Below are 11,927 nucleotides of genomic sequence, written 5' to 3'. Positions count from 1 at the left end.
TATACCTACACCACGTGTGTTGCATTGGTTCAAGTAGGCAGTTCACCACCACCTTAAAGCAATTAAGGTTGGGCAATAAATGCTGTCCTATTCAGCGATGGCCACAACCCTTAAATGAATAAAAGGAACTAGGCAGCTAAAGGACCGTGCCAGTAAGGAATCTCTTTCCTTGCTGTAAATCCTGATTCCATCTGTTTAGTTCACCTGTTGAAGCAATCTCTGGCAATTTGACAGTGGAAGCCATCACAGCTGCAGAGTCAACTTTACAACCCCAAGACCTCAGTTCAGACAATGCAATACTTCAACTTCAAAACATATCAAGCCTCCACCAAGTATGAATTAATGTTGATTTATCTTTTAAAGTATTGTTTTGTTCTAATTTGGAGCTACTCTTCGTAACTTCCTGTGTAATTATTGACAACGTAGAGGCCATTTCATCCCTAGCCTCAATTTTCTAGAATGGTGGGAGGATTGACCTGGCATGGAGGAGGCCCAAAAATCCGTGGGCCTGGACCTCAGGTGAGAAAGTGAGGGACGCCGCCATCAAAAGCATCTTTCTGCCTGGGGGACTCCCATCCCTTAAAATCAAGAGGCTTCTGGTCCTTCCTCACTGCACTCCCCCACCCTGCTGACTTCTCCCCAACACTTCCTCACGCCAGCCCAGACTTTTCCCTTAAACTTACCTTGGCGTCCATTCCCTGCACTTAGGCTCTGACCTCTTCTAGGACTCCCTCTTCTGTCCACTGCAGTCAGATTGGCTGGCAACTCTCTAAGGCATAGCTTCCTCCTGAGTGAGTAGCAGAAATACCACTTGCAGACAGTTGATGCTCATTCGAGTGTTGAATTCATTGGCGGGGCACTCGGAGTTGGCAGCTGGCAGGAAAGAAACTTTCTGACAAATTCAGGCATATGTTAATTTTCATTTCAATAACTGGCTATGGCGGCCACAGGGGCCACAGTGGATCATCAATAGACTTCCCCATGGGCTTTCTCTACCTTATTGAGCGAGCAGAGGCTCATCCAATGGGAGACAGTCAGCAGGGGTTTTAAACCCCTTATTCCATCCAGATAATTGTTATAGGACCTGAGGTGAAGGCTACCTGACTGTCAGCTGCAGGCAAGGCCCTTGCCTTTGGGATATATTAAAGGGGTTGGTGACAGGAAATTGTCATATGGCTGGATTACAATATTGGCAATGAGGAGTTTTTTTTTTCCTTCTGAACTCCATCAGTCAAGAATACTCTCCAGTAAGACAAAGCCATTGTGCCTCTTTTTAGAAAACTCAAGCCCAGTGATGCCAGTGGGGAAGACTGGCTCCAATACATTGAGCACATGCATTACTTCTTCCCTGCTAACAACATTGAAGGAGATGAAAAACAAGAAGTAATAGTGTTAACAGCATGCAGAGCCCCGACGTTCAGTGTGAATAGAAGTCTCACCCATGCGAATGCCCTTGACTCAAAAGTATTTGATGAGCTGGCAAACCTGATAAAAAACCACTATGACCCAATCTCCCTGTAATTCTCCAGCAATATCATTTCAACATGTCCCTTGGAACTCCTGGGGAATCTGTCATTGAATTCTTGGCTAGGTTGCTGAAATTAGCTGAATATTGCGAATTTGGGAAGTTTTTTAATGAAATGTTGCTGGACCTATTGGGATGTGGCATACATGACTGAACCATTCAAACTAAGCTGTTGGCAGAATCCAATTTGGACTTTAAAAAAGCCATGGAAGTAACCTTGTCAGTTGAGAATGTGGAAAAGGGTTTTTGGGTTCTACAAAGCAATGTCCTCCAATTAGGGGGAGGGATCCTGTGTAATCAGTCCCCAATGAAAAGTGCTTGTGTAAATCAGGTATTAAATGGCCCCCTTCGATTAGGAACTCCAATATCATCATCAGACAGTCAAGGAAAGGCAGTGACAACCCCAAGAGTATTAGGAAACATACTCCAGAAAGGTGCAGTTGGCAGATGATGGATTATTGACTGTCAAAGGATACAGCCACGGCAATGTTTCAGGAATAGGCACAACGCATACTGCCTCGGAAGAAAGCCAAGGCCAGTGCCTGAGCATACCATGCAGGTATCCCCTCTTCCAGAGACAGAGACACCACAGCTGAATTGCATTATTACAATGAAAGTTGCCCTGATAGTGGTAAAATTACAAATGAATGGCCATCATTTGAAGATGGACATGGACACAAGAGCAGCAGCCTCCATTATCAGAGAACAGATCTAAAAGCACCTCCAACTGGGCATTCAACTCCTGAGGTTGGAAGATACAAAGGCTAGACTAATCACTTACATGGGGGAATATCATAGAACCATAGAATCCTAGAGTGTGGAAGAAGTCCATTCGGTCCATCGAGTTTCCACCAACCACAGTCCCACCAGGCCCTATCCCCATAACCCCGTGCATTTACCCTAGCAAGTCCCCTTGACACCAAGGGACAATTTAGCATGGCCAATCAACCCAACCTGCACATCTTTGGATTGTGGGAGGAAACCGGAGCATCCGAAGGAAACCAACACAACATGGGGAGAATGTGCAAGCTCCTCACAGATAGTGACCCAAGCCGGGAATCGAACCTGGGTCCATAGCACTGTGAGACAGCAGTGCTAACCATTGTGCCGTCGTGCTACCTGGGTTATAATATACAAATTAAAGGTAAGATAATGGTCCCAATAACTTATAGGCAGCAATCAGCTCATCTCCCATTCATTGTACACAGATTAAGCCTTCTGGGGACAGGTTGGTTGCAGCACATCTGGCTGAACTGGTTGGTGACCTTCAGGCTAGGCTTGGGGGTGGGGGAAGGCAGCGGAGCTGTACATAGTGATTAGTTGATACGCTGGAGATTTCTGTAGGATCTAAGAAAAATAAAAGGAGCTAAGGGCAAGAGCTATATTGAACGAGACACTATGCCTCGGTATTTCAGAGCAAGCCCCTCACTCCAATGTGGAGAAGTTGGAAACTGAACTAGGGCACTTTGAAAAGTCTGAGACAAATGTGCTGTGCTTATAGTCCATGATCTTAAGCTCGACAAATCAGTTAAAGTTTGTGGGGACCATAAATTAACAGTCAATTGGGTTTCCAAACTCGATGGGCACCCATGCCGCAAATCAAATATTTATATGCTAAGTTAACAAGTGGCAAGACATTCTCCAAGTTGGACATGAGCCACACCTATCTTCAGCTTGAACTGGAAGAGTCCTCCTGGAAATATGTGATGATTGACACATATTTGCTGTTTAGGGTTTTATTAGCGTGTGCCATCTTCCGAAGAGTTATGGAGAACATCTTGAAGGGCCACCCAAGGTAGCAGTATACTTAGATCTCGTCATGGTCAGAACAGGAACACCTGGCCAACCTTGAAGAAGTCTTAGAGATTTTTCAGAGCATGAATTTGCTTGAAGAGGGAGAAATGCATTTTCCAAGCAGCCAAAGTAACTGATTGAGGCTACCGAGTAATAGCAAGGGGTTACATCCAGCAGAGGATAAAATAAAGGCCATTAAGGAAGCAACAAGGACCACCATGGAGCTAAAATCCTTCCTGGGATGAATCAATTATTATGGATAATCTATCCTGAGCTTGGCTTCCATGCTGGCCCCTGTGAGCGCCTGACCACAAAAATACCAGAGATAATCCTGGGAAGCACCGCAGCCAGAGACTTTCACTAAAGTTGAACATCAGTTACTGTCATCTAACTTACTGGCCCATTTCAACCCTGAGAAAGAACATCTATTAACTTGCAGTGTTTCCACGTACAGGGTTTGTGTGATGCTATCACATTGCTGAAACAGAGGGATGGAAAAGCCCTTTGTGTATACCGCAGGACTCTTTCAGATGCAGAGTGAAGACATTCTCGAATTGAGAAGAAAGGTTGGCAGTCATTGACGTGAAGAAGTTTAATCAATATGTCTGCAGTCAATGGTTTTTTATAGTTACCGACCATAAACCCTTACTGAGCCTATTCAAAGGGGACAAAGCAAATTCCCCATCACCCCCACTTGGATAGAGTGTTAGACTTTATTGGCAGCCTACACCAACTTCTGGAACACTGCCCTGGAACACAGATAGCTAATGCGGACGCACTTCCCATTGCCCACAAGCTTGGCTCCTTTACCAGCATTGGAAGAGATTGTGATGACTCTGAACATTTTGGAGAGTTTGCCAGTGTCAGCAAGGCAGATTAAAGCTCCAACCTTATCCAGAATAAGGCGCAAGATGGTGGATTCCAAGGACAACCCTCCAAAGAAATTAAACCCTCCGTCATTAAGAAATCTGAACTTTGTGTTGAGGATGGGATTATTCTTTGGGGTCCTGAGTAATTGTTCAGCCCCCAGGAAGATGCTCAGTATTAACGGAATTACAAAATGGCCACCTGTGAGTACCAAAACTGAAGATGCTGGCTAAGGGTTACATCTGGTGGGCTAGTCTTGACTCCGACATCACAGACTTGGTAAAGCGATGTGACCTGTACCAGGAAAATCCAAGACTCCCATCCTCAGCCTCCTCCACCCATGGGACTGGTCTGGCAGGCTATGGTTGTGTGTGCTTGTGGACTTTGTAGATCCCTTTATGGTTTCTAATCGTGGTGGATGCACGCTCCAAGTGGCTGGAGGTGAACAGCATGAGCTCCATGATAATTCAGGCTACAGTATACATGGAATACCAGAAGTGTTGGTTTATGATAACAGAACCAGGATGGGTTTCAGAACTTCGAGCTCTCCAATGGTACCTGACATGTCCGAACAACATCTTATCACCTGTCATCAAATGGACTGGCAGAATGGGCAGTTCAAACCTTCAAAAATGGCATGAAGAAACAACCAACGGCATCCATGGAGAGTAAACTGGCACAATTTTTGTTTGATTACAGGATCAAAATGCATACACGTGTTGCTCCAGCAGAGCTGTTAATGGGACAACTGCTTACTACCAGATTGAGCCTGCTGTTCCCAAACTTGGTGGGAAGGCTGGAATCGCAATAGGAAAATCTAAAAAGAAAGTACAATTCCACGAGGACAGAAAGAATTTTTGCAATGGGTGATCTGGTTTGCTTAAGGAGCTTTGGGGATGGTCCCTGATGAGTCCCTGGGATAGTTATGGAAAAAATGGGACCAATATCTTACAAGGTCGTAGCTCAGGGTGAAACCCTAAAAAAACACTTGGACCATCTCAGGATCAGGGAGTCTTTGCCCAAGCAGGGACCACCGGCCAACCATCGAGATAGTTACTGCCAGTGCCTGCCCTTAGCTTGAAGCTGATTCTGCGCTAGCCCCTCCAGATAGTGAAGATATGGACTCAGAGTTGGAGGTTGAAGAAGTGAGCCTTCGGGCTGAAGTGGAATCTGAGGAGGAACCAGCATCAGTACCCGTGCGACACTCCCTCTGATAAAGATGGTGCCCTGTTTGGTTAACCCAGTCTGACCCCAGTCCTGCCTTTGACGGACCTCCGATTGAGGGAATGTTTAAATCTGTTACTCTACCCGGACTGGTGTTGTAGGTCCCGAGGTGGAGATTATCTGACTGTAAGCTGCAGTCACAGCTCTTTTGGTGCGCACTGAAGGGACAGGAAATTGGCTTTTGGATGAATTACTACAATAAGTGGACACATTTCTTGGCTTACTTTACAGATGTTGAATTTTATTATAATATACACGATATGATGGGGGGGATTAAATACTGGAGGTCCTGGAGGAAGGAGAAAGGTTTGTGAAGATCCAGGGTAATAATATGCTCTTAAGATCCAAGTGCTCCCTCAAGTGGTCATCATATGCAAACTAGGCTAAAATGTAGCTCATATTTTATAAACTGTCTTTCCGATTCAAAGCCTTCGACATCTATAATTTACATTTACTACTTTTCAATTAATACCCAAGAACTGAGCATTTGCTAAAAGAGCATTCACTTACCATTTGTGGGGATGATTTTCTGATCCATTGCAGTAGTAATTGGTAACTCTAATTTCACATTATTAAGAATCCTGACAGTGCAGAAGAAGCCATTCAGTCCATTGGGTCTGCGCCAACTCTCTGATAGACTGTCTTACCCAGGCCTGCTGCCCCATCCTACTCCTGTGACCCCACACATTTACTATGGCTAATCCATCTAATCAACACACTTTGGACACTAAGGGGCAATTTAGAATCCTAAAATAACTACATTGCAGAAGGAGACCATTTGGCCCATCGAGCCTGCACCTAAAACAATCCCACCCGAGCCCTATCCCCATAACCCCACATATTTGCCCTGCTAATCCTGCTGTCATCCCCCTAACACTAAGGTCAATCAGTCTAACCCACAGATTTTTGGACAGTGGGCGGAAACTGGAGCACCCAGAGGAAACACACGCAGACACGGGGAGAATGTGTAAAATCCACACAGACAATCACCCAAGCCGGGAATCGACCCAGGTCCCTGGTGCTGTGAGGCAGCAATGCTAACCACTATGCCACTAATCCACCTAACCTGCACTTCTTTGAACTGTGGGAGGAAACCAGTGCACCCGAAGGAAACCCACACAGACATGGGCAGAGTATGCAAACTCCACACAGATAGTCACCTATGGCCAGAATCGAACCCAGGTCCCTGGAGTTGTGAGGCAGCAGTGCTAACCACTGCCACCGTGCCATCCAATATGGGCAAACAGGACTGTGAGAACTGAGCACTCAGCCCTCAGGCATGTCTCTCACCTGATTTGTACTCTGTGCCATTTTTCAGGCAGACAATGTTTCCTGGGCAACCTTCTCACACATGAAAGCTTCCTTAAAAGCCTTGTAATTATATCCTATCAATTTAGAGTAATTGTTGGCATTAGTTTGCAGCTTTTTCACCAGCAAGTAAAAAAGGAACAACTTGGGAAAGGCCACCATTTGAAATTTATATTTCAAGGTAATTGTCATTGATGCAGGATTGCAATCCTGGATTTTGATTTCCTGCCCCCTTTTCATCCTTTCACTTTAGTGGCAATCAGGTTTTCTAAATTTAGGTTTTTTTACGCTAACATTTTTCAGCTGCAGTGTTTCTGGGAGCTGCAATTTCAGTTGTCGGTCAGGAGGTGGCAATTCCTCGCTATTTGTTTGGCCAGGAGGTTCAGAGAAGCCTGTTCTTCAAGATTAGGGATGGGCTGCTGCACACATCTTCATCCTATCAGCTAAATATGCACACAAAGACACAGCTCGTGCTTTCACAACCATTGCTTCATCACCAGGGAAACAACCATGAAGTATGTCCTCACTGGCAGCTGGACTTTCAGAGTAATTCAATGCTCGGTACAGCTTTATCAGTGGCTGTGAAGATGAACGTGATCATTAAGCTTTTATGCAGCTTCAGGCGATATATGCCAAATTAATCAAACTGTACTGAATTGATGCATAATGCATGTGGCAGATGCTTGATTTGCCAGAGTGAATTTTTTCATCTCTTTCCCAATGGAAGCAGGCATGAAAAGGGACTTCACTTACTTCACGTGATTGTGGTGAACTCGCCTGGATGACTAATCAGAACTCAATCACCTCCAGGCTGGGAAAGGCTCCCAGGCAGAGGCATTTAGGGAGCAAGCTGCAGCCCACACAAGGAGGCGATGGCCTCGTGGTATTATCACTACACTATTAATCCAGCAGTTCAGCTAATGTTCTGGGGATTCAGGTTCAAATCCCGCCATGGCAGATAGTGGAATTTGAATTCAATAAAAAATACTTGGAATTAAGAATCTACTGATAATCATTGTCAGAAAATCCCATCTGGGTCACTAATGTCCTTTAGGAAAGGAAATCTGCTGTCCTTACCTGGTATGGCCTATGTGTGACTCCAAGACCCCAGCAATGTGATTCACTCACAACTGCCCTCAGGCAACTAGGGCTGGGCAATAATTGCTGGCCAGCCACTGAGCCCATGTCCTACAAATGAATTTTTAAAAATGCAGCTGTTGTACAGTTTTTATCAACAAATACTTTTTGTGTTCACTAGTGAAATCTGTGTAAGTGCACCTTTACATCTGGTGACAAGGATAAATTATCCTGATATTACTTCTGGCCAGATATCTGTGAATATCCTGTTGTAATCAAAGTCTTAAAAAAAAATACTCAGCAGAATGCCGCTGTTTTGGGTGAATCGACCCATTTGACTCCTCCATGGAGGACTGGATACAATATGCCGAGTGCCTTGGTATTATTTCCAAGCAAACAAAATAGCGGAGGAGGCAAAATGCAAAGCAATTCTCTTTAGTGTTTGTGGAACTCAGATCTATAACCTTATTTGCAGTCTACAAACCCTAAGCATGTCTGACTCCAAATCATTTGGAGAGCTCATGGATTTAGTGAAGGCTCAACTGCAACCTCAACCATCAGTCAAGCTGCAGAGTGTCAAATTTAATTTGAGGGCAAGAGCAGCAGGTAAATCAATTGAAACCCACCTCCTAAACTGAGGCAGTTATTGGAGTATTGTAATTTTGGAGCCACCCTGCATGATATGTCACAGGATCGGTTAGTCTACGGTATGAATAAAAACACTATTTGATGCAGATTGCTTGCAGAGGTTGACATAAATTTCAAGCAAGCAATGGAGATAGCACTGGCCATGGAAAACACAGGTGCACAATATGCAGAGCACACAAATTGGCACTGTTCACCAGTCAGGGAGGAGCCTGCAGCTCCAAAGCCGCTACGAAATGGGAAACAATTTCAGCAAAACAAAATAGGATTACTTCACCAGCAAGGTCACCAAACCAGACCATTTCTGATTTTCTACTTAGACCTTATGTACTCCAATAGTTTAGGACTTCTCTGCGGATACATTTTCATTAGGTTTATCCCTTGGGATAGGTTCAAATTGTGCTGGATGAGTGGAATTCTGATCCCTGGTTAAAATTTTATATACGTGTAGGCTCTACTTTAAAGGCCCTCTGAATTCCAAGATGGCATTGCTGTTCACTTGGAGACAAAGGGATATTACATGCTTGCTGGCCTTGGCAGGCTTCACTGCAGTGGTGATCGCACTCAGCTAGAAAGATATATTTCAACAATGACTGTCTGGATCAGCAGCTTGAAGAGTTCTCTTACTCAGTGTGTTACTATAAAAGCACAAATGTGTCAGCTCTTGGGTTTTGCTTGCTCTCAGCTGAGTTTGGAAGTTGTGATTCATCTGGATCATAAAAATTATTGAATCCCTACAGTGCAGAAGGAGGCCATTTGGCCCATCAAGCCTGCACTGACAACAATCCCTAGACCTATCCCCATAAACCAACATATACACCCCGCTAATCCCTTTAACCTGTGCATCCTGGGACACTAAGGGGAAATTTAGCATGGCCAATGCACCTAACCTGCACGTCTTTGGACCCTGGGAGGAAACTAAAGCACCCGGATAAAACCCATGCAGACATGGGGATAATGTGCAAACTCCACACAGACTGTGACCCAAGCCGGAAATCGAACCCTGGTCCTTGGAGCTGTGAGGCAGCAGTGCTAATCACTGTGCCACTGTGCCACCCCAAATTAATTTGGCCATCAATTAATTTTTCCATTTCTCGCCTCTCACACTGATAACAGCCCTGAATCGTTGGCGTAATCAGCCTCATGCTCGGGAAGGACGTTAGACTGATCTTAATATTTAAATCTTAATTTTACTCTTAATTGGCCTATTCATATTTTGGTTAGCTCTTTCTGGCTGATGCATTTGATTTCATGGTATGAAATTTTAACCAATTTACAGTGAATTTCGGAATCCAAGGGCGGAATCTTGTAGCGGGCAACTGTCCCAGCAGCAAGAGTGGAAGTGAGCGAAACTTCAGCTTGGAGGCAGAATAGCTGGCCACACACAATCCTGCAGCAGCCAGACACTAAGTTATTCCCAGACAAGGGTTCAGCCAGTTCTGTGGAGCAATAGGCAGGAAGGCGCTGACCTTGCCCTTACTGCATGGTGGTTGAATATCCAAACACCATTTTTATATGGCATCTGGACAGACACCCATTCTCTGTAAGTCAGCAGCATTGTTCTACCTGTCTGAAAGGAGGAATCTGAACTTGAACTGCTGTCCTTCCCCACCCCCAACACCTGCCTGCACCCTCCCTTCGACCTTTTCTCCATCACCCTAGCCCTGTGTTCAGTGGTTCTCAAGTCACTCACCATCTCCCTTGATCAACTGTCAGCGTAGAGCTGTCCCTCATCACCAACAGGCTGTCTGTGAACCCTGTCACCATCAACCTTGCTATACGCCAATTGCGATCCTTTCTCTATCATCCTTGACTTACCTTCTGTTACCGTCGACTCTCCCAGCCTCACCACTGACACCCTCAGTCACCTTTAACTTCCCCTCTATCATGCTAATGCTGCTTTTCATAGAGACTGACTTCCTCTCATTTTGTTCAACCACCTCCCTCTGATCCTAACGGCCATTCTTGGGGCTGCCATGACCCGAACTCCCTCCCATGATCTGGCCTCCTGGATACCCGCTGCCCCAGCTCAATGCACCAGCTCGGCCTCCCCTCCCTTGATCCCCACACAAAGAAAATTCCTACTCCCTCCAACTCTACCAGGAAGGCGACCTCACCTGCTGCATGCCACCTTTAAGCAGTTGTGCTTTGGACAGTTTGTGTTCCTCATTTGCTGCCAATTTAGTCACAAAAGTGTAATTTAATCTGGCACCCATATATATTAGTGAGAATACTTGACATGCTAATGCGTTAAAAATAGATTCCCACTGCTTACTGTTGGGTTGCATGGTCCATCTTTAATCTGCCACCAATTTACCTCCCAACTTTCATCCCACTGTCAGTCAGTTGACATTTCACCTCCCACATAGTTCATTGCCCTCATCCACCTCATTTCCCCTCCAGCAGCTTCCTTAGATTCAGCCCCAAGTCACTGGTGTAAACTGTAAACAGTAGTTCTTTTAAAGCTGATCTCTGGGGCATCTCAGTCATTATATCTCCTTACCCCCTCCCCCACCATAACATTAACACCTTAACGGGCATCACAGTGGCACAGTGGTCAGCACTGCTGCCTCACAGCACCAAGTACCTAGGTTCCATTCCTGGCTTGGGTCACTGTCTGTGTGAAGTTTGTATGTTCTCCCCATGTCTGCATGGGTTTCCTTCAGAAGCCCTGATTTCCTCCCACAGTCTGAAAGATGAATTGGTTAGGTGCATTGACCCGAACAGGTGCTGGAGTGTGGCAACTCAGGGAATTTCACAGTAACTTCATTGCAGTGTTGATGTTAACTTAACTTGTGACTAATAAATAAACTTTAATAAATAAACTTTAACTTTAAAAATTAGCCACCTGATCAGTATGCATTGTTTTCAACTCTGCATCCAACTTACTATGCATAGCCACATTTTGTCCTGATTCTGCACAGCTATGAGTTTCAGTGCTATCGAGTTGTTTGTTTCTAGGTAGGAAATCAAGTTAAGACAAGTTGTGTGACCAATGGAGGGAGCTTGTCTCATTTAATTTTTAACTGCTAGCGCAAACTCGCTGTTAAAAATTGCCTCGATTATACTTCTGTCCCAGGGAAAGGTTAGGAAACCTAAAAGCTCATAAAAAGATGAATCTGTCCACAATGAATAACTGTTTGCAAACACATAGTCATAACATGTCAAAGTCATTCAATGTGCAAGAAGGATTTTGAATTGTCCCTGGGAAATGTCATGCGGTATGACTGAAACACTGATCTTTTAGTTTCAGGCTGTACATATAACACTATTACTGTGCTACACAAGGTATTAAGGATCTACAGCATCAAATCATCCTCACAACAATTGTATCGTTTACAACCAAAATACTGCCAATTTTGAAGGGAGTTTTGGTCAAAAGGTTCTTTTTTGTAAAATCCATATAGTGTAAAGGAGGAAAAAAAATGAACTTTGTCTGATAAGTGATCTACATATCTGATTCTAACCCACTCTGACTTAGAAACAT

Source organism: Carcharhinus amblyrhynchos, chromosome 14, assembly GCF_965287045.1.
Source record: "Carcharhinus amblyrhynchos chromosome 14, sCarAmb.v2.hapA, whole genome shotgun sequence".
Lineage (NCBI taxonomy): Eukaryota > Metazoa > Chordata > Chondrichthyes > Carcharhiniformes > Carcharhinidae > Carcharhinus > Carcharhinus amblyrhynchos.
Note: the sequence above shows the minus strand (reverse complement) of the source record.